A 23434-nucleotide genomic window follows, 5' to 3' on the forward strand; every position below is an offset into this window, starting at 1 on the left:
TTTTAGAAAAATACGTTTCCAAAATGTAAACAAAAAATCAGTCATAAATGTTATCTAAATCTGTGAAATCTAAAATGTTTTATACGGCCTTCTACTTCTCTCCTTAATTTCTTTTTTTCCCCTTAATTAAACTGATTCCATACCTTTTCCCTACATATTTCCACAGGTGTTTACAGATTAAAAATTCTACATAAGTGATCTCATTTTGTGAATTATACAATCTCATACATTAAAATGTTTCACTTTATAAAAGTAAAATTACCCCAGAATTAACATAGACAATAAGAGGGGAAATTTAAGGTAATTAGGTACATAAATATAATATGAGTGGGATAGCAAGCTCAGGTCTCCTCTAAAATAAGAACAAACCAAAAGCCTTCTCTCATTCCCTTGGAATTTCCGTCTCATTTTTCTCATTCTATTTATGTTCAACTTCTTAAAAGAATAATCTACACTTGCTATATCCATTGACTTATTAACTCTAAAGTCCTATAAGTCTATCTTTCACCTTTACCACCTTTGTCTCTTTATGAAACTACTCTTTCAAGGGTAATTAATGACCTCTTGATGATCAAACTCAATGTCATATTTTTCAGGAGTCATCCTTCTTGAATTTTTTTGCAATATTAGACATGATAGATGCATATGTGTATGGATAGGTAGGATTGTTATTGAGTTATATAATTGTGTCTCAACTCTTCTTGACTTCATTTAAGGTTTTATTGGCAAAGATACTGGCATGGTTTGCCCTTTCTTTATCTAGATTAGTTTACAGATGAGGAAACTGAGGAAAACAGAAGTAAAATATTTTTCTCAGGGTCACACAGTTACTGTTTGAAGTTGGATTTGAACTCAGATCTTTCTGACTCCAGTCCTAATGTTCCATCCACACCATCTAAGATAGATGAAAAGATATCCAAAGATGGATATATAGAAAGAAATGGATAAAGATTGATGGAAAGATAGATAGAAAAAAGAGACAGATAAAGATAAATGATGAGAAAGATAAATAGACAAAGATAAGATAGATGGAGATGTTTTGAGGGATAGTTAGAAAGATAGATCAATCAGTCGATCAATCAATCATATTATGGGCCATGCTACACTCTGTTGATACAAAAAAAAGAAAGGTTCTATTTTTAAGGAACCTACATTCCTATACGGTTGGAACATAAAGGGAGTTGGAAAGGGAGGGAGGCAGGGCACCCTCACAAAGCATTAGATATGGTTCACTATCCCAAATTCCTTAGCTTCTGTGACAACACAGTCTCCTAGTTTCTCCTCCTATTTCTGTGACCACTCCTCTGAGACAAAGTATGACATAACAAAAAGAAAATTGAACTTTGGGGATTTTTTTTTGCAAGGCAAATGGGGTTTAAGTGGCTTGCCCAAGGCCACATAGCTAGGTAATTATTAAGTGTCTGAGACTGGATTTGAACCCAGGTACTCCTGACTCCAGGGCCAGTGCTTTATCCACTGTGCCACCTAGCTGCCCTGAAAATTGAACTTTGAATCAGAAATATTTAGTTTTGAATTCTACATCAGATACTTATTAGCTGTTTGAGGCAAGTCATTTAATTTTTCCAGCCTCAATTTCTTCATCTGTAAAATGGGGGTAATGATACCTGTACCATTGGAGTGCTTTGAGGATCAAATAAAATAATATGCATGTCTTTCCCACTTTCTCCTTTGCAAAACCTTCTTCAATAAAGAAGCCCCTGAAACTGTCCTAAAGCCTCTCCTTACCTTTTTGTTGGTAAACTCATCTACCCCTAAAACTTCAGTTGTCATATCTTTGTAGAAGATTTCCAAATCTATATAATTAATTCAATCCAATTTGACAAACTAATTAGGCATCAACTGTTATGTGTAACTTAACTTGGCAGGTGCTAGAGGTAAAAACCAAACAAATGAACAAGAAAACAACACACAAGGTTCTCCCTTTCTGGATCATCAACTCTATTAGGAGTTTTCCCAAAAGCATAGTCATTGTTCCAGATCTGTATCACAAAACCTATTGCAGGATACCTGTGTTGCCAATTAGTTTCAGAATACAAATATAGGGACATGATTCAACACTCAGAGGAACATGAGGGAAAACTGAAGTAAAATCAATGAAAATTTCCATTTTAGAAAAAAAATGAGAGGGGTCTTGCAAGAGAATGCTAATTGCTTGTGGGTTGACAATCACTAGTGGAAGAGCATTTTTGGCACAGAAACAAAAGCACAGACAGAATGGTGTCCTTTAATTAAACCAATTACTGGGCTACTCGCATGAGAAACTAAGAAAAAGAAAGATGGATTAGATGATGACCAGGAGTTTCATGGGAATCTTCTATAGAAACACTTTTTATCAGAGCTTGACCTCTGGAAAAATGGGACAACCAAAAGGGACTGGATGATGACAAGAAATATCATGGAATGATGTAATTTGTTTCCATTCCTATTCCCGCTGTAAAGAAATCTCTTTCTCATACTCAATTGTAAATTATCATTTACAATGGAAACATAAAAATACATCATCTTCACGCCTGGAAAACTTTTTTTTTGTTTGTTTTCGCAAGGCAAAGGGGTTAAGTGATTTGACCAAGGCTACACAGCTAAGTTATATTAAGTGTCTGAGGTTGGATTTGAACTCAGGTCTTCCTGATTCTAGAGCCAGTGCTCTATCTCTAGCTGCCCCTCAAGTCTATATTTTAAAAAATGAGTCTTGGCAAAAGGTTGGAGAGTGATGAGAGGATAGATAACTGGATTGAAGAAGCAGCCTTTTTATGGCAATAAAGCATATCCTTGATTCAAAACTAGCTAGACATTTAAAAGAAGGTAGTAGACTCAATAATCATCAGTTCTTGCACAGATTTGAATTAAGAAGCTCCCATTTAATTTTCAGCCCCAACAGGAATAAGAGGAACAAGCAATAGATTTTTTAAAAAAGGGAAAGGAATTATTTACAAGGTTCTCTAAAGGGTGATGTGACTGAGACAAAGCAATAAGAAGGACCTAGAAAACCCAAAAAACAGGCTTCATTCAGGTTTTTTCCTCCTTTCTCTGGGTCTCTGCAAGGTTAGGTAGAAATTAACTCTTACACTCTTGAAGTTTGGGCCAAGACACATCACATTTCAATCTCTACTTTCTCAAGCACTCCCACTCCACCTTCCATTCTGTAAGGGTAAAATTGCCATATCTTTCAATGACAAGACAATGATGGGCCTGTAATCTTGCTCTTTCCTTTTTCACCTCTTATTTTCATCCTTATGTTGAGGATTACCATTAGCCTTGTGCCAAATAAATCTAATGGGGGCTTCAGGAGAGGTAATGATTTATAATCAAACCAAACCCACTTCATAGCAATATCTTCGGTTAATGCAGAAATATGTTTTACTTTGTTAAAGTTGTTGGTTTTTTCTTCCTAACCTCTTCCCCCCCCAAAAAGTGAGTACAAGGAAGAAAAATTAGATTTTTAAATGAACTGAATTAATTGAAAAATAAATTTAACTTAAAAAGGAATGTCACTATTTTAGGGTTATTATTTTAAACTTTTCAATTTATGTAAGTAATTTTATTGAGTTATTTATTGAGGTAAATAAGTATAGCACTGTACCCATGATTTCATCAGTATAGAGACTTCCTTGGTGAGGAAATTCCTGTTATTGCTACTTTATCTGATCCAGAACACACGTCTTCAATTTAATGCCAGTTCTCTATCCAATACTCTACTCTGCGTCTCATATTGAGTTAAATTTCTCTACACAAGGCAAGGCAAAGTTATAAACTCCTATTTCATACCATGTCCCAGAAACTGTGCAAACACTAAGGATACAAATATAAGAAAAAAGGACAGATCTTCCCCTCAAGGAACATAGAATTAATGGGGGAATACACTGTACAAAAGGAAACTGGGAAGAGGGTGGATGGGCATGGATTGTGTTATTAAAGTCCCACAAAGTCAGTAGCAGAACTAGGAAAGGTATGAAAGTTGACCAGTTTAAGCCTTCTTAAAATGGAGGCCCTGGAAGAAACACATCAATGGGAGAGGGGGACTGGTATTATGAAAGGATATTGCAAGAATGAAAGGGCCATAGGGAGTGAGATATTCCAGGCAGATAAATCAATGTATTGAAATCTGGGAAATCAAAAGCATACAAGTTTATTCCGCACCCCCCCCTTTTGCATTAGATTTATGATTTCAATGATATAAGGAACTCAATAATGTGGAAATGTGTTTTGCTTTGTTCTAAAGGTTTGGTTTTTTCCCCCACTTCCCTGACACCCCCCCACTTACATCACCTTTTAGAGAACCCTATAAACAATTCCTTTTCCTCTATCTAAAGCAGAGGGGAATAAATATTTATTTGTTTATTTGTTTGTTTATTCATTCATTCATTCATTGTTCATTCACTCATTCATTTATTTTAGGTTTTTGCAAGGCAAATGGGGTTAAGTGGCTTGCCCAAGGCCACACAGCTAGGTAATTATTAAGTGTCTGAGACCAGATTTGAACCCAGGTGCTCCTGACTCCAAGGCCGGTGCTTTATCCACTATGCCACCTAGCTGCCCTGGAATAAGTATTTATTAACCACCTACTGTATTCCAGAATGGATGTGAGAAAGAAAAAAAACTGAATTTTTGAATTAAAAGTTAACTGAAAAGTAAAATTCAACTTTTAAAAAAGAAATACATTTTTTTTTAAAAAAAATTCTTCTTTCAGAGAGTTCCACCAAAAAAGATGATGGAAGCATCTCTTTCTGTTGTGTTGGGAAAATATTTTGGTGCCAGATATAAATTTTTTTCTTTCTATATCCACAAATATTTGCTAATGAAAATGCTTGTTTAATCAAGAAACCACTTAAATTTCCTAAGAGTCAATGTCAGCTATCCAACTATTAAATACCTACTCTGAACAAGCTACTGTATTAATTTGGGGGGGTGGTGCAGAGACAAAATGGCTGGATCCCAACCCTCAAGAAGCTTATATTTGACTGTGATGTTAAATATGAAGAATCTGTAACTTGGTCCTAAAGACAATAGGGAGACACTGAAAAATCATAACTTTCAGTAAATATAATCAGTGCTTTAAGAAGATAATTTTAACAACTGTTTAGAAGACAGTATGGAAAGAGAAGAGGTTGGAAACAAACAAACTAAATTACCAGGCTTCTGCAATAGTCCAGAGAAGAGAAGATGAGGACCCACACAAAGGTGGCCTGGATGTGAGTGACAATCAAGGGGATGCATATGAGAAATGTTATGGGGGTAGAATTAATGAGACTTGGCAGTTGATTGGATATGGATGGTGATATAAAGTAAGTCATCAAAGATGTGAACCAAGGCTGCCTGAAAAGATAATGGTCCCATTTTCAGAAATATAAAGTGTGGAAGGAGGCATTTGGGAAAAAGAGAATGATCTTGACTATTCTGTGTTTGAGATTGCAAATATAAGTGGGCATGTGGAGCAGGTAGCTGATGATGCCAGAGAAAATCAAGAGAAAGCTCAGGATTGATACAGTTTACAGATTCAGAAATTATTATTTATATAAATAATTCAACCTATGAGAGTTGATCAAATCATTGAGGGAAAATGTTGAGAGAGAAGACAAGACCTTGACAGAGCCTTAAGGATACCCCTGAAGTTGGAACATGGAAGATGATGCAAATAAAGGAGGTTGCAAAGGAATAGAACAAAAAAGAATAGGGTGAGGAGAGATTGCTTTATATCGTAAAATATGAGAAAGGAAAGTGTGTTGGGGTGCAGGGGAGTTAGAAGAAGCTTAAGAGATATCAAGTTTAAGAGCTGTCCAAAAGCAGAGGGAAATAAACATTTATTAAGCACCTACTGTATTCCAGGCACTGTTAAGTGCTTTACAAATATCGAAACAACTCCGGGACTGGGTACTATTTACAAATGAAGAAACTGAGGCAGAGAGAAAGTTGAATGACCTTACCAGAGTCATATAGCTAGTAAGTATCTAAGACCAAATCTGAATTCCAATCTTCCTGATTCCAGGTCCAGTGCTCTATCCACTGTACCATTTAGCTACTTCAAGGAGTATAAAAACTGAGAAAAGACATTGAATCCAGCATTCAGGAGTCATCAACCATCTTGGAAAGAGTAAGTTTTGATGAAATGGTGAGGTGGGAAGCTAGACTGCAAGTTGAAAAATGAGTAGAAGGTGAGGCTGTTAAAACACAGTCCTCTTCTAATTGATAGCAATAAAAGGAGAGGATTTTAGCTCACATAACTCTCTAAAGCAAAATTTTATTTAAGAATGAAAAATGAGGGGCAGCTAGGTGGTGCAGTGGATAGAACACCGGCCCTGGAGTCAGGAGTATCTCAGTTCAAATCTGGTCTCAGACACTTAATAATTACCTAGCTGTGTGGCCTTGGGCAAGCCACTTAACCCCATTTGCCTTGCAAAAAAAAAAAAACCTAAAAAAAAAAGAAAAAGAATGAAAAATGGAAAAAAATGAAATTACATTTAAAAATGTAAAGTCATGCAGGAAAATTAAAATGGATTAAGGTAATAGATAATTTTTTTTAAAAATCCAATATTTCTTCAAGTTGATAGTCATTCATTCCTCATTACAAGAACTCAGGATAGGAAGAGTTCACAGACAAGTCCAGTTCACAGAGAAGATCTCTCTTAAGAACTCTGGAATAGACTGACACAGGAGCACCTCATCAGAGAAGGTATTGTGTTCTACGAGCAAGGAAGCAATAGAACAGCTCGAAGGAAATGTGAGATGTGCAGGTTTAGAGCACCCATTCCAGGTGTTCACACAGACTATTTGTGCCCCACCTGTGGTAGAGTATTCCAGACTTGTGTTGGTCTGAACAGCCAAAGTCAGACATACTATAACTTGTCCCTAATATATAGATGTAGTTTTGGCCCTCCTCAAGAATTAAGGCCAAAAACCAACCAACCAACCAATTCAAGTTGCTCAAGAACACATGTAGAATTTTAAGGGCTGCCTAAAGAAGCCCTTCCCTGCAGGGGAAAAATTTAAAATAAGCTTTCTCCAGAATCCATTTGAAAGTTCATAAGAGCAGCCACCAATGCAAAATTTGATTTGTTTGCTTAAGTGTAACCAATGGCAAAGGGAATACAAACAATTTGAAATCAAGAAAAAATTTGCATGTGTAACTCTTTGCATCTACTTTTGCATCTGTGATATTTGATGTCCGACTTTAGCCACAGAGAAAAATTCTTGACTATAAAATACTGTATGTACTTTTTTAAGGTTGCTTTTTTTCAAATGCAATGGTGTTAAATGATTTGCCCAAGGCCACACAGCTAGGTAATTATTAAGTGTCTGAGGCCGGATTTGAACTCAGTTACCCCTGAGTCCAGGGCCAGCACTCTAACCAGTGTACCACCTAGCTGCCCTCTGTATTTACTTATAAATAACTACATCCAAGTTTTTAAAGTGGCAAAATAGTATAAACCTGCCTTGACTCTCTAAGTAACTTTGTCTATATAATAGTGTATTAGTGTAGATATCAAAGGTCGTATGTTTTATTATTGGCTCTTTCTTGGATTTTGTCTCTTGTAAATTTTTTTTTTTTTTTGCAAGGCAATGGGGTTAAGTGGCTTGCTCAAGGTAAGTATCTAAGGCCTGAATTGAACTCAGGTACTCCTGACTTCAGGGTCAGTGCTCTATCCACACTGAACCACCTAGCTGCCCCTTATTGTAAAATTTTGGGTAGTTCTCATACTATTCTTCGAACTAGCTTGGAAAATATACACAGACACTTTTTTCCCATGCCCTTTTTTTTCAATTGTTATTAAAAAGAGAATAGCTAGTCTATGTCTGGTAAGATGTTACTTGGCATTTGATATTCGAATAGGGAAGAGAGAAATTACACATTGGAAGAGGGTTCAAATGCAATGGTACTTAGAAAATAAAACTGGCTCCTCAGGGTTACCCCTAGAACCAGGATGGGAAATATAGTGGCTGAGTTCTAGGGAACTAAACTGACAATTCAAATAGGGGTTGAGAGAATAAGTTCAGTGTCTATGTAATATATTCTGAATTCCTCAAAAGCATCATATCTTTCTGTATTATTTCATTGCATTTATAGCCACTGTTATTTAAGCTAGTCCCCAGTGAATGGATACCCACTCTATTTCCAGTTCTTTGTTACCACAAAAAAGTGTTGCAAATAATATGGACCTTTATTTCTGCCTTTAATTTCTTGGAGAAACCCTTTGTTGTTGTTCAGTGGTAGATAATTCTTCATCATTCCACATGGCATTTTCTTGGCAAAGATACTGGAGTAGTTTGCCATTTCCTTCTCCAGTAGATTAAGGCAAACAGAAGCTAAGTGACTTGCCCAGGGTCTCAGAGGTAGTGAGTATATAAGGCTAGATTTGAACTCAGGTTTTCCTGACTCCAAATCTAGTATTCTACCTATTGGGTTATCAAGCTACCTCCAACAATTTCTTACCAGTTCATTTTTGTTATACTTTATCCCTGGCCATGAACTTGCTATTCCTATATTTTAAGTTGTAGGACAAATTGTCAAATCTCTTTATATACCATTTTCTTTTTTAGGTTTTTTTCCAAGGCAATGGGGTTAAGTGACTTGCCCAAGGTCACACAGCTAGGTAATTAGTAAGTGTCTGAGGTCACATTTGAACTCAGGTCCTCCTGACTCCAGGGGCATACACACCATTTTCTTAACCAGCTACTCACTTCCCTATTCTGTCTTTCTCTAAGTTTTTGCCTTCAATTGGCAAAAGCTATGAAAATTCTATTTGTATGTTAAGAACTTGGTTCATGCCTTAGACTCTCTAATTTTAGCAATACTTTCTAGAATCATTCTAATAATATCACGTACATGTGCAATATCAGAAGTGGATGATAATCATAAGATTGGATGATTCTCAAAAGATTCTTTGTGACAATTTAGGTATATACTTTGTGAAGATAGTAGACTTTATGATTACCATCAGATCAATAAAAAAAGCTACCTTAGTACACATCTCACCAGGAAATCACCATTTATCATATTTTCTTCTTTTGACCCTTGTTGAATCATCTTTCACTTATGTATACATATCATTTTTCCCAGAAGGATAAATAATTGTATCCATTTCAGAAGGCTTGGCTTCCTCTTTAGCAAAAGTCTTGCATCTATTACATAAATCCAAGTATTCAATAAGCACTTTTTTCTTTTTGCATAATATTCTTTTGCCCTCCAAGCTCCTGATACAGTATTTATTGTTCTTTCAGTTCCACTCTCTTCATTTTGCTTCGCTTCAGACAAGTCTGCCCATATCCTTTTTGTTTGTTTTTGCAAGGCAATGAGGCAAGTGACTTGCCCAAGGTCTCACAGTTAAGTATCAAGTGTCTGAGGTCAAATTTGAACTCAGATCTTCCTGACTCCAGGGCTAGTGCTCTATCCACTGTGCCACCTAGCTGCTCCAATTCTCTGTTTCTCTTAAGGAGAACTTTCTGTAAACTCCTCAAACTTTCTAAACCTCTCTCTCTCTCTCTCTCTCTCCTCTGCCCTTTCAGTTGAGGAGTTTACTGAGAACATGAAGACCATTTATCTTGAGCTCTTCCTTCTCACCTATTCTATATCTCAAAACTCCTTGACATCACTCCTTTATTGGAATTTCTGATGAAATCCTTACACACACACACACACACACACACACACACACACACACACACACACATCAAGCTCATCTACCCTCTTTATATCTTTGATCTCATTCCCCTTTTATCTCCTATAGTAGACTGTGTCCACACTCAGACTTTCTCTCTAATCTCTCTCATCTCTCTCCCTATCAATTTATTTATTCCCTATTACTTATAAGTATGTCCAAGAAACCTTAATTTTTTTAAAAACAATTTCACTTAATCCTCTCTCTCAAGGAATTATCCTTTATCTCACCTACCTTCCATAGTTCCACACACAGGAAAAATATTTGCTTTCATTGTCTCCAATTCCTCTCTTCTCAGTCCCTTGCAATCTGACTTCTGAGCTCATAGCTCATCTGAAATCTTTCCAAAGTTACCAATCATTGCTTAATTACCAAATGCAATGGCTTATTCTCAACTTTCATCAGTATTGACCTTGTCATATTATTTGAAAATATTTACCACCTTTCCTTTTAGAGTCTTTCCTTTCAGAATTTTCATGATACTTCTTTTGGTTTGGGGTTTTTTGTTTTGTTTTGTTTTGTTTTGGTTTCTTTTTTTTTTTTTTTTTTTGGTTCTCCCCCTACTTATCTGATCATTCCTCAGTCTTCTTTTCTATATTTTCATTCATGTGAGGATTGAGTCCTGTATCATTAATAATCTAATACCATGTCAAACTGGATGTCCATAGGCAACTCAAACTCAATATATCCAAAGCAGAACTGATCTTTCCCCCAAAATCTACTCATCTTTCCAAACTTCTCTATTTCTAACAATGGCAACAAAATTCTTTCAGATACCTTGGTTTAGAATTTCCATCATCTTTGACTTCTCATGCTACGTTATTAATCAGCAAATCTTGTTAATTCTATATTCCCCACCATCTCTTGAATTTGTCTCCTTTCCATTCAAAATGTTGTCACACTAGATCAGGACCTCATCCCTTTCTCACCACTACCACTATAACATCTTAATTAGTGTCTTTTTTAAGGGTTTTTTTTTGCAAGGCAATGGGGTTAAGTGGCCTACCCAAGGCCACACAGCTAGGTAATTATTAAGTGTCTGAAGCTAGATTTGAATTCAGGTACTCCTGACTCTAGGGCCAATGCTCTATCCATTGCTCCACTTAGCCACCCCATAATTAGTCTCTTAAATTTAAGTCTTTCCCCCTCTCTAATACATTCTCCCCAAAGCTGCCAAAATGGTAATTCAAAAGCAAAAGCTGAACCATATAACTCTTCTGGTCATTATATTAGGTATCATGAACTATAGTATATGTAGTGGAAAAAGCAATGGTCTAAAAGTGAGACCTGAATTCTCATGTAAGTGATACCGCCAACTAGACTTATGACTTAGAGCTAATCAAGTAATCTCATGGGGATATTTCTTCATCTACTAAATGAGGGAGGTTGGACAAGATGATATATAACATTTTGAGCAGAATGAAATCCTAGGATCCTAGAACCCAAATTTATTTATATTTGCCTTTTCATTTTCTCAACCTCTTTGCCACAATGGATTTGATTTCTCTTAGCCTAATTCAAATAGGAGAATGTACCATGCATCATTTTATCCCAATAGTTTCTGTCTTTACTTTCTTATTCTCTAGGCCAGCTTCTTCATGGTATTCATTTATCCATTCACTCATATCCAAGAAACACTTTAAAAATAGGTGCTACATTAACTGTACTATGTTGGATCCTCGAGAAGATGGCAAGATAAAAATCTAGTCTTTGGTTTCAAGAAGATTATATCTTAGCAGAGAGGGATGAGATGAGGTGAGTGCACAAACATTATATTAGAATATGATAGATGCCTGTAATAAAGTGTTTATAATATATGTAATAGTTATTATATACTATCTATAATAGTATTACATTCTCTGTAGTATTATATGCTAATATTTTATAGTACCATAGATATTATATCATATATTATTTTATCTGTAATATAATGTGCTACAGATGAGATATTATTAATCATTAATAGTTATTTATATAATTATTAATATAATGCTCTTATGCTAAAAACAAGAGAGATCAATTTAAACTAGGAAAATAATGGAAGAAATGGCATTCATACTGGGAAAGCATTCTAAACATAATTACCTTCAAGATCAAATACAAGCTCCTTTTTTTTTGGTATTCAAAGACCTTCACCACCTGGTTCTCATCTATCTTTCCAGCTTTATACTCTCCTTCACACACTATCTAATCCAATCAAATTAGCCTTATTTCTGTGCCTTTACATAGGCTTTTTACCTATAGGTCTGAAATGGTCTTTCTCCTCTTCTCAGCCTTTAGACTCTTCAATTCCCTTCAAAGTTTAGCTCAAATAATACACTCTATCAGATACCTTTCCTCATTTTCCTGCAGCAATTATCTTACATATCCATATATTCTGCCTAAATATATATATTTTTCTGTGTTCCTGCTTCCTTGGATAAAATGTGAACTCTTTGAGAGCAGGGACCATTTTATTTATTTATTTTTTTGTTTTTACATTCCCAACAACTAGTACAGGTCCTGATAAAATTAGACAATTGTTTAATAAATGTGTGTTGATATTGATAGAGAGGCATTTCTCTAGCCCAAATATAGCAGACATGCAGCCATAACACTGATGGCCTGAAACAGTTCAAAATGTAATTAGAAAATATTTACCAAAATAAATAAAAATACAGTTTTTGTTGAGTCATATCAGTCATGTCTGATTCTCTGTGACCCTTTGGGGTTTCCTTGGCAAAGGTTTGCCATTTTCTCCTCTAGTTCATTTTACAGAAGAGGAACTGAGATAAATAGGGTTATATGACTTGCTTGGGGTCACATAGCCAGCAAATATCTAAGACCAAATTTGAACTCAGGTCCTCCTGGTTCCATGGCTACCCATGGCTATCATCTCACTGCATTGCCCCCAAATACAGAAAAACATATAAAGTATTATATTTTAAAACTAAGTTATTACGTGGCTCACAAAAATCCTTATATACAGATTAGTGGCCCAAATTTCTATATGGATTTGACATGACTCCTCTAGGGAGAGACCTTTTTATCTTTAAGGGAGAAAAACCTTTTTTTTTGTATAGATAGCTGTTTTTGGCTCTGGCACAAACACACACACACAGCACAATCAATTCCTTTTCCACTTCATTCTGGGGGGGGGCAGTCAAAGACCTCAATCTATGTTTCCTTATGGCTCCATTTGGGGGGTGGAGACCCTAGACATAAGCTATACCTAAGCTTTATTTAAGAGTGTTGTTCTAAAGTGGGGTCAGAATGAACCAGAAAGACAGGGAGAAGTCTGACTTTATCCTCACACTGAGGGGTTGGCCTCTCCAATTAGGAATCAAGCACTGAATGAGAGTGGCCTAAGGAGCATGAGCCATAGATCACATTCATATAATTTCTCATTGCCCCAAGCAACTCTCTAAGACTCTAAATTTCCTAATAGGTGCTCCACTGCATCGTTAGAGGGGAATTTCCTCATTAAGAAAAAAAATACTCAATAGAGCAAGTATTTATGTACATGCCATTTCTTCCCTATTACACTATAAGTTCCTTGAGATAGAATTTATTAAGTCTATCTTTGAGCTCCCAGTGTATTGATGTAGCAGATGCTTAATAGGAATATGATGAATTGAATTAATTCTATTTGATTTAAATATAGCTCCAATGCTAAAAAAAGTATGAATATATGTATAACTCTATTAGTTATATAATTTTTTTTTTGCTTTAAGGTCACCAGATTATAAAATCCAGAGTATTTACATTATAAAAAATTAGGAGTAATTTGTCCATCTAAGAACGTATAGTAGGAAAAAAAGGTTCTGAGAATCCCTGAAGACTTTAGCTCAACTTTAGTATTTCCATGGCCCCAAAGGTCAAGAGAACACTGATTAGAAGCACAAGCAAAATAGGAAACATTCTCTTCATAACTGAAGATAGGCCATAGGGGCACCTGTAATGTTTATTTAATTCTAATCCCCAGACTCAAGAACTACATAGAAAGGCAAGGAAGACCTAGAAAAGACTGAATATAAGGCAAAGTGAGAGGTTGCTATGATTTCATATTTTATGGTACATTATACTATTTCAAGCATTTTGATGACGTTTGTCCTTCATTCTTGTACATCAGAGAGGTGATGTCATAACAAGCACATGAATTGGTTTTGCGTGAGGGAGGATTGCTAGGTCACCAGCTTGACTTTCTCCTCCAGAGTCATCTGAATCCAGTGACCAAAGTCAAGACAACTGAAGATGGTCCTGGCCATGAGGCAATTAGGCTTAAGTGACTTGCTCAAGGTCACACAGCTACTAAGTGGCAAGTGACTGAGACTGGATTAAAACTCCTGTCTCTAGACTCCAAGGCCAGTGCTCTATCCACTAAACCACCTAGCTGTCTTTTTTTTGTATATATTATCTACTTCACTGGGTCCTATCTTCAGAATCACTGAATCTGTGAGTTGACTGGAATCCCAGTGGCCATCCAGCCCAATCTGTACAAGAATCTGAACAAGAATCCCTTTGACTCCATACCCGAGAAGTGAGTTATCTAGCCTTTGCATCAAAGAAACTCCTAAAAACAAGTCTACTTTGGAAAAGTCATTCATTCTACTTTTTGATGACTAATTATCAGGGAGATTTCTTTTACATCAGGTCAAAAATTGTCTCTGCAACCTCCAGCCACTTTTCCTAGTTTTGTCTTCAGGAAGCAAGCAAAATAATTTGATCCCTTTTCCAGGTGATGATGATGATGATGCTTGTCCTTCATTCTCGAAGAAGATTAGAGAAATGATGCCCTGACAAGCATATGAATTGGATTTTGGTGAGGGGCAACTGTGAAAAGTCACTAGTCTCATTTCTCCTCTGGATTCATCTGGGTTCAGTGACCAGATATGAATCAAGACAATTGGAGATGGACTTGATTATGAGGCAATCAATGATTTGCCTAAGGTCACACAACTAGTAACTGGTTCTTCTGATTTTAGGGTCAGTTCTCTCCATATTGTGCCATCTAGTTGTCTCACCTTTCAGGTGACAGCCATCCAAATACTCAAAAGACATCCATGATGACCCATGAAGTACATTGGAATTGACACTTCCTACAACTAGATGGTGCTGTGGGTAGAGCTCTAACCCCCTCATGGCATTACCTTCCTGATGTCATGGTCTTCGAAGATGAAGGAAAAAAACATCATCAACCTACATATTATGCCTTCTCTTGGAGAGACAGGGCTGATCATTTACTAAGAAGGAATCTGAGACCTCAAGAGATTGAGCAATTTGCTTACTTTCTTAATGCTAGGCAAAGTGAAGTGACTTGTTCAAGGTTAGAAAAATCAATGCAAAACTGTCTACAGTGCAGATTTCCTTCTCATTGTTCCATGTTTTAAAGTATTAAATGGGAGGGTGAGTACAGGGGAAAGGAATGTGGGAAGATAATTATGAATTTTCAGTATATAGAAACTGAGGGGCAACTAGATGGCATAGGGAATAGAGCATACAACCCCAGGTCAAATCTGACCTCAGACACTTACTAGACCCTGGTGAAATTGATTAACCCGATAACCTCCAAAAAAATTTTTTTTCAAAAAAGGGTAAAGCTGAAGGAAAAAACTGGCCTAAATTTATAAAATTATAAAAGCTATACTTAAGTACAATATGAATTTTATAAAATCCAAAATTAAGGATTTTCATTCAAGTTGGTGATTTAAATAGTGGTCATATAAATAAAAGAACCATTATTTATAATAGAACAGAATGGAATAGTTGCATTTGTAGTTAAAAGGTTTTGGGTCCAGTTCCTTATTCTGCTTCTTAGGAGGTATGTGATCTTGGGAAAATGACTTATCTCCATGTTTCAGTTTCCATGGTTTCCACTTGGTTTTTAAAGTATTTCATAACCTGGCTTATTCCCGCTTTTGCAGTCTTTTTATAATAGACTACATAGTGTATACTCTTTGATCCTGCTACTCTGGCCTACTCTGCTATTCCTTATGCAAGACATCCCTTATCCTGATTGTATCCATTTATACTTGCTGTCCCCCAATGATGGCGATGCTCTTTTCCCTCACTCCTTCCTCCTAGCTTCCCTGCCTTCTTTCTGGCCTCCCCTAAAATTCCATCTTCTTCAAGAAGCTGTTCCTCTCCCATCCCCATTACTAGTGCTTTTCCTCTGACATTACATCCAATTTATCTTACATATAACTTGTTTGTACATTTGTTTTCCTGTTGTATCCTCCACTGGACTGAGAGTACCTTAAGGGTGGGAACTATTTTTATCTTTCTCTGTAGTGCCGTCTGGTACACAGAAGGCTGTAATAAATGCTTGATTAACTATTCCAAGTTACTATTATAGGAATTGTTTTAATGGCCAAATGAGAATAATTATCAAGTACTTTGTAAATTCTTCAGTAATAATAAATGAGCTATTTCAAATTGGGTTCTATTTTTAGAAACTTATTATCCCAAAAGGTAGTAGGCATTGCTCTGCAGTCATTTCAGTCATGTCTGACTCTGTGATCCCACAGAGTTTTCATGGCAAAGATACTAGAGTTGTTTTTCACATTTCCTTCTCCAGCTCATTTTACAGATGAGGAAACTGAGATAAAGCAGGTGACTTGCACAGATAGGAAGTATCTGAGACCAGATTGGAACTTACCACTGCACCAGCTGTCCAGTACCAGTTAAATTATTGTTTTTATTTCTCACTCTTTTCTGGAGATCCAATGATATCACAGGATGATGTCTTGAGCTTGAGTTGGATTTATGTGAGGCAAAGGTGCATAGTCATTAGTAAGGATATGTTAATAATGCGACTTAAAAGTGCTGCTACAAAGGACTTTTAAGATATTTTAAAGAAATACAAATTAAACAAATCAAAAGGTCCAGAGAGACCTATTAGATAATATAGGAGTTTTTGAGAATTGATTGTCAAATGTTCAATATGATCATTTATGTCTTGGAAATGTCTTGGAAGGCTACACATTAGGACTTGATTTATTATTTTGTTGGTTTCTAAATTTAAGAAGGCAATAGAAAAATAATAATATAGATTATGAATAATAATGTAGAATAATTTAAAATAATTTAATTGATAATAATGTAGATTAAATTTAAAATTATTAGCCTCATGTCTACATTTTCTTCCTACCCACTCCCACCCCCAAGAGATGATTGTTAAACATTTACTAGTTCACCCCTTGATATAGATATACTGTCTGAGGGCAGTGAAACCAGAGAATCATTTGTTTTGGGGCTCTTCCCCAGTATAACTTCCCATCTCTGATCAACAAGCACTTATTAAGATGTTCATTAATTGAATGGTTTATACTCATTAAAATCTACATTGCCCAGTCCATTTTGAGGGTTTTTGAACCATTTTCGATCAATCAGATCACAGGATCATTGAATTTAGAGCTAGAAGAGACATCATAAGACATGTAATTCAATTCCTTTGCTTTAGAAACTGAAGCCTAGAGAGAGAGATGAAGAACACTTCCTCATGTCATTCAGTAGGGAGCAGGAGAGGTAAGACTTGAACCTTGATCCCAAATCCAATGCTCTTTCCATTAGACCATACTACCTCTAGAATTCAAATGTGGCAGAACAACCACCTCTTTTTGATGTGATTTTCCATCCCCAACCTCCATAAAATAACACTCAAGTGAAATGCATTATTTTGGTTATTTTGCTAAGAGATTAATTTCCACATGATCATATCTATCTACTGTAGATTGCTTGAATGTGGTACCAAAATACTTGGTGGATATAGAATTCTATGGATTGCCTTAGGATACAAGAATCACCAGTGGGTGAGTCAGGTTTCCTAGCATATGTTATAAGGAGATCAACTGCTAGAGACCAAATTAAATTTATTTTAGGGTTTTTGTCTGTATCCTATGATCTGTATTTTTTATCTTTTTTTACATTTTACATTTTTATCTTTTTTACATTTTACATTTATATTTCAGATTAAAATGATACTAGTAAATATAAAGTATTTCACCTTCAGATATGTGTTGGCATTAATGATAGCATAGATAAGGTAATATTTTGAGTTTTTCTTTTTTTTTCAGAAGTGGAAACATCCGAGTAAACTAAGTCTTCAAGTGAACAAATAATTAGACTATTCTTTTAAATCTAGGGAAAGACAGATGGAGAAGTTCCATTCAGTTCAGGATTGAGTTGGTACAATTATTGGCTGAGGAAGATGATGATAGATCCTCCATTTGATACAGAGTTTTGGTGAATGAAGGCAGGAGAAGAGTGAGTACATTTCTGTGCCTTTGCTATCCTATGTACAGAAAAGTGGTTGCTGTTTGGAGGCCTAGGTAAGGGGTGATTTCAATAGGCATAAGAAGTCCTTATAGTGTCAGAAGAGTTAGGTGACAAAAGCCACAGCCCTCTTTCCCTAGAATATATTGAAAAGGTGTCAGAGCAGAGCAAAGTGGGGAGGAGTAACTCTGAGAGGATCTTAGAGATCACTTAATTCAACATCTTCATCCAAGTTAAGAAACTGAAGCACAGAGGAGTGTTTTTCCTTGCCCAAAGTCATTAATAAGTGTCAGAGCTGCGATCTGAACAGAGATCTCAATTCCTGATCTAGAATTCTTTTCACCATACTAAGGAGGACCTGAAGACTTGACAAGGCAGAAGCAGAAAAGAGAAAGAACATCTCATACTATCCAGTTGGAGGCACAGTGCCTGTCTTACCCCTTACCACTTTGAGGAAAGGAATCCCAATGAAACAGAAAGAAGAATCTCATACCAGAACTCATCACTATACCTTCCAAGCCTTTTCAATTCCTAATAACAAAGTTGATGAAAATAAAATGCCATCAGAAAGTTATCCTCTTTATTAATAGAGGTATTACTGTAATGATTATAGGCAGGCACAACTGGGATACACATTTCTTCCTTAGAGGTTTGCAAATTATCTGTTCCTATTTACCCTCCAGGACAACAAACTTTTATTTATGGACCCAATAGTCTCCAAAGTGCTCTAAGCAGTCCAAGCTAAAGAATATTCCACTAATAAGAACTTTGTTCTCATATGAAGTCCTTCCTAAATATTTCAGGTGTTTAATGAGGTCAGAAGAGAAAGCAAGCAAGAAACTCAGGAGTACTCACTCATTATTCATAAGCTTCAAACTCCAGGTCACAAATATAATGAGCCCCAATTGTTTAACATTCAGGATCAGACTGAGTCAAAAGACCTGAATTCTCTTTCACTTAATGGTTATGTGACCTTGGACAATTCACTTGATCTAGAATGTTAAGAATAAGGAAAATCTTTGGAAATCATCTAGTTTAACCTCTTTATTTCATAAATGAGTAAGCAAATTTGGGGAGAGCTTTCCAAAAGTTGGGGGCTAGGAATTAATTCCTACCTCCCTCACAAGGTTGAGGTAACATGAGATCACAGGTAGACAGTTGGAAAGGTCCTAAGAGACCAGTTAATGAATCCAACCCTCTTATTTAACAAATGAAAACTTAAGTCCTAGAGAGGTCCAACACCATATGTGGAAAAAATGTGAAATGCTTCAAACTGTTCTATAGAGCATTTTCGTTTCACTGGAAAAGTCCGAGGATTACTGCTCTTATATAACTTTATTTCCTTAAGCTGTTCAAAAGGCCTCCACATTAAAATCCTTTACTTCTTTGTTAGGATGTTAAGAAACCAGCTTGTTTAGAGGAAAAGTGAGAACAAGGAAGCTTTTAACTATAGGCAACTAGTTGAAATTCAGGCTAGGCAAGTATGCTCCAAGTAGCACTGGCCAACTCACGTGAATTAAAGTTTATGACGCATTCATTATATCACTGAACCTTTTCTAAAGTGTACTAATTCATGAGATTAGCAGAATTTAGAATTGGAAATGACCTTAGGGAACATTCTGATTTATCTTTTTTTATTTTACACAAAAGGAAACAGTGGCCCAGAGAGTCAAAAGTAATCTGCTTAAGGTCACAACCTGAAAATTCGAACTCAGTTCCTCTGACTTCCAATCCAGAACTTGCTTCTAGCACAGAGCAATGTCAGAGTTAGTGATTAGATGTAGGCTGCGGGGGTAGTGAAACATGATTTCCATGGTGAAGCAAAACAATAAGAAAATATTAGTTCATATAATCTTTCCTCTCATCTTCAAATATCATGATATTGTATATAATTGGCAGCTAGATGGTATAGATGATAGAATGCTAGACTTGGAATCAGAATGATCTGAATTTGAATCCAACTTCAGACTTACGAGCTATGGGACTCTGAGTCACTTAACCACTCTGTGCCTCAGTTTCCCATCTGTAAAATGATCAGGTTCGACTTGATAACCTCTGAGGTACTTTCTAGCTATAAGTAGATTGTCATATCCACTAAGCTAATGCTGGGAAACAGGAGATATCCACCATATATTTCTTAATTTACTTTTTCCATATTATCCTTGACTATGGTAGAAGATTTACAGTCCTTAGGAAAAAATTAACCATTCCTATAAACCTGCTAAACAAAGTCCATGAGACTATAGATTATTTTGAGCAGAGAGGGCAAAACTTCTTACACTAAATTTAAAAAAAAAAACCATTTTTTTCTTACACTAAATTTTAAGGGAAATGAAGTCATTTAATTTTTCTTATTGAAATTACCATAATCATAGATAATATGAGCTGACATTGACTTCTCTCTAGTAAGAGATAGGGAAAAGAAAACAGACATCTATCATATCATAGTCAATTTTGTTAATGCTTTTTCCTCTTATAAATTAAGTCACCTCCCTGCGTCACTAACAAGAATACAAGATGCACTTAACTTTCTGCTAATGTATAATGATTTTTATTAAATTAGTGCATGAGTGTTCAAATATCTAGACATACTCTGTTCATTTGCATCTGCATTCTCACTGTAAGGAAAGGGACTCTAGATAATGAGACAGAAATTTGTTATTCAGTCATTTCAGTTCTGTTTGACTCTAAATTGGGGTTTTCTTGGCAAAGATACTAGAGTGATATGTCATTTCCTTCTCCAGGTCATTCTTATACATGAAGAAACTGAGACAGGGTTAAGTGATTTTCCCAGGTGAATTTGAACTCAGGTTTTCCTTCCTCCCTGATAGATTAAGAAGGATTAAGATTAAGACCAGTTTAAATCTCTCCATTTAACTATACTTAGCATCTTCACCTATCTTATGGACATCTCATATGGGACATATTCTAGGAATATCACATCCATCATATCAAAAGTAGAATTTAAAACAAAACTATTACTTTTTTTTGCAAGTAAATGGGGATAAGTGGCTTGCCCAAGGCCACACAGCTAGGTAATTATTAAGTGTCTGAGGTCAGATTTGAACTCAGGTACTCCTGACTCCAGGGCCGGTGCTCTATCCACTGCACCCCCAAACTCTATTGCTTTTGAACAAAGGAAAACAGGATTAATTGATTTGCTCAGGGTCACACAGTTGGTAAATGTATGAGGCCAGACTTGAACCCAGAAAGATGAGGCACCCTGACTTCAGATTTGACACTCTATTTATTGTATCACCTAGTTGCCCCCCGAAGACAGGAAATCTGGGTTCTATTACTGTTATTCTATTAACAATGTCTTTGGGCAAGTCATTTCCAAAGGTTCTCTGAATCTCAGTTTCTACATCTGCCAAATAATTGTGGCTCACATTCAAAAGGGCTTTCAAATTTATAAAAATCTTCCATTACTACAATGCTGTGAAGTAGACAGTGCAAGTATCATACCTATTATTTAAGGAAAAGGAAACACTATCTCAAAGAAATAAAAATGACTCATCCCAGGGTCACATAGTGCAAAAGTTAGAGTCCCTATATCATGCTACCTACTATGAGAATCAAACAAGATGATCACTCAAGGGCCTCTAACCCGAAAATGTTATGTTTCTCTGCATCTTATATTGTTTGACAAGATATGTCCTATAGAGTTATAACTACAAAGGTAACTGCTAATCAATGTTTTTGATGTTGCTAACACTTGTTTGGGTAAAATCACCATGGATGAGTATTTTCTTAGGATGCAAATAAGTGATAATTCTTTCAAGTGTAGAAAGTAATAGAAAAATGTGAGCTTGAATAACATCTCTGACACCTCCTATTCTGACACTTCCATTGGGCAAGTCACTTAACTACATTCCTAAAATGGAGTTAACACCTCTAGCACCTCCCCATAGAATTCTGAAGATAAATTGAATATTATGTCACATACTTTGTAAGCCTTAAAGTCCACTATATACATCAATTATTATTATTATAATACCAGGAAGCATTTATGTAGTTCTAACCTTGTGCCAAATGAAAAGTTTTTGAAAACCTCTTATAATATCTAATCTTTATTTAGATGTATAGTTAAGAAATTTTTTAAAAAGAAATAACTGACCCTCCATTTATCCCTGGGAAAAATACTGGTTTCTTTTAAATATCTGACCTAAGTATTCTGCTGGAGTGATTTATAATGTTTTCTTTGAAAGGTACCCCATGAACTCATCTAAAACAAGGGAAAAGGAATATTAATCAGCTTGAAAGTAAAAGAAAATTGTAACCTCTTCCAATGGGAAAAGAAATTGTTACCTTTATGGTAGAACATTGAAAAAAAACTCAGAAAAGCATCTACTTAAAATAATATTTTATTAAAAATCATTTAAAACAAAATCATCTCTGTAAGCTATGGAGAATCAAAATAAAGTACAGATATAAACACTCAAATTGAGACCACAAAAAGCTTTTATAACAACCAGAAACCAGGAGCAAAATAATTCTCCTGAAATGTTCCTTGGTTGCATGTAAGGAGAAATGAAAATTTTATATGATGGCTGCATTAGCAAAAGTAAAATGAAGAATTAACAAATTACCCATAAGTAGAGTCTATTCAATGATGTCAGCAAAGTCTGTTCCCTTCTCAAAATCTGCCAATATTCTAAAGATGTAAAAGTCTGTCTTAACTCTTCACTTGACATACAATTAAAGAAAAACTTAAAAAGTGTAAAATAATGCACAAATCACTTCAGTAAATTCCAAAAAACTTGGGTTGTTAGCTAATATCAATCTGTCAGAAAATTTCTCTTTTAGGGTATACAAAGAGAGTTGTGATGATTTCTAATACTAATTTCTAATACTAATTACAGTATTCTCATGTAGCCATCAGAGTACTAGCAAATTAAATGTTCAAAATCAATACACTCTGTAAGGGCTGGTCGAGTTGCATTTTGTATAAAGCTTTTAACTCATTTTGTATATAAAGGTTCAGGATGTGTACAACCTTGGAGCTCATGACTATCAGGCTCTTTTTAATACAATCTGTTTAGACATGTTGTGGTATTATTTAACACGTTACCTCACATGGCTCTGACCAACAGCAAGTACCACCACTGACAGAACAAATGAGAAAGCTAATTATATACTTTATTCCATTTAAATTGGAACTAATGAAATAAGCATTTGATATCATCTATTATATGTCCTGTGAGGTGGATGCAATTATTGTTATTATTATTACTGTTATTATCCTTATTTTATAGGTGAGAAAACTGGGTCAGACAAGCTTCAAATGACTTGCCCAAGGTCACAGAGCTAGTGAAATATCTGAGATCAACTATAAATTCTGAACCAGGCCTAGAACACCTGTCTGCCTAGGTCAATGGAGAATCTTCATTGTTTAAAGAAGTTGTTGAAACAAAGAATTGGAAATGGAAATGGCTTGCTAATCTAAACAATATATGATCATTGTAAATGCATACTATTTACATAGACATTGGTAGGTGCTTCCTATTATG

General features: G+C 35.6%; 1 protein-coding gene across 6 annotated transcripts in view; it reads right to left on the reverse strand.

Annotated features, from left to right (window-relative positions):
* LCP1 (lymphocyte cytosolic protein 1) overlaps positions 1-23434 on the reverse strand; it is a 109262-nt gene that overhangs the window by 84152 nt on the left and 1676 nt on the right. The gene's annotated exons all lie outside the window — the stretch shown is intronic.

The sequence above is a fragment of the Macrotis lagotis genome, chromosome 1 (assembly GCF_037893015.1).
Source record: "Macrotis lagotis isolate mMagLag1 chromosome 1, bilby.v1.9.chrom.fasta, whole genome shotgun sequence".
NCBI lineage: Eukaryota > Metazoa > Chordata > Mammalia > Peramelemorphia > Peramelidae > Macrotis > Macrotis lagotis.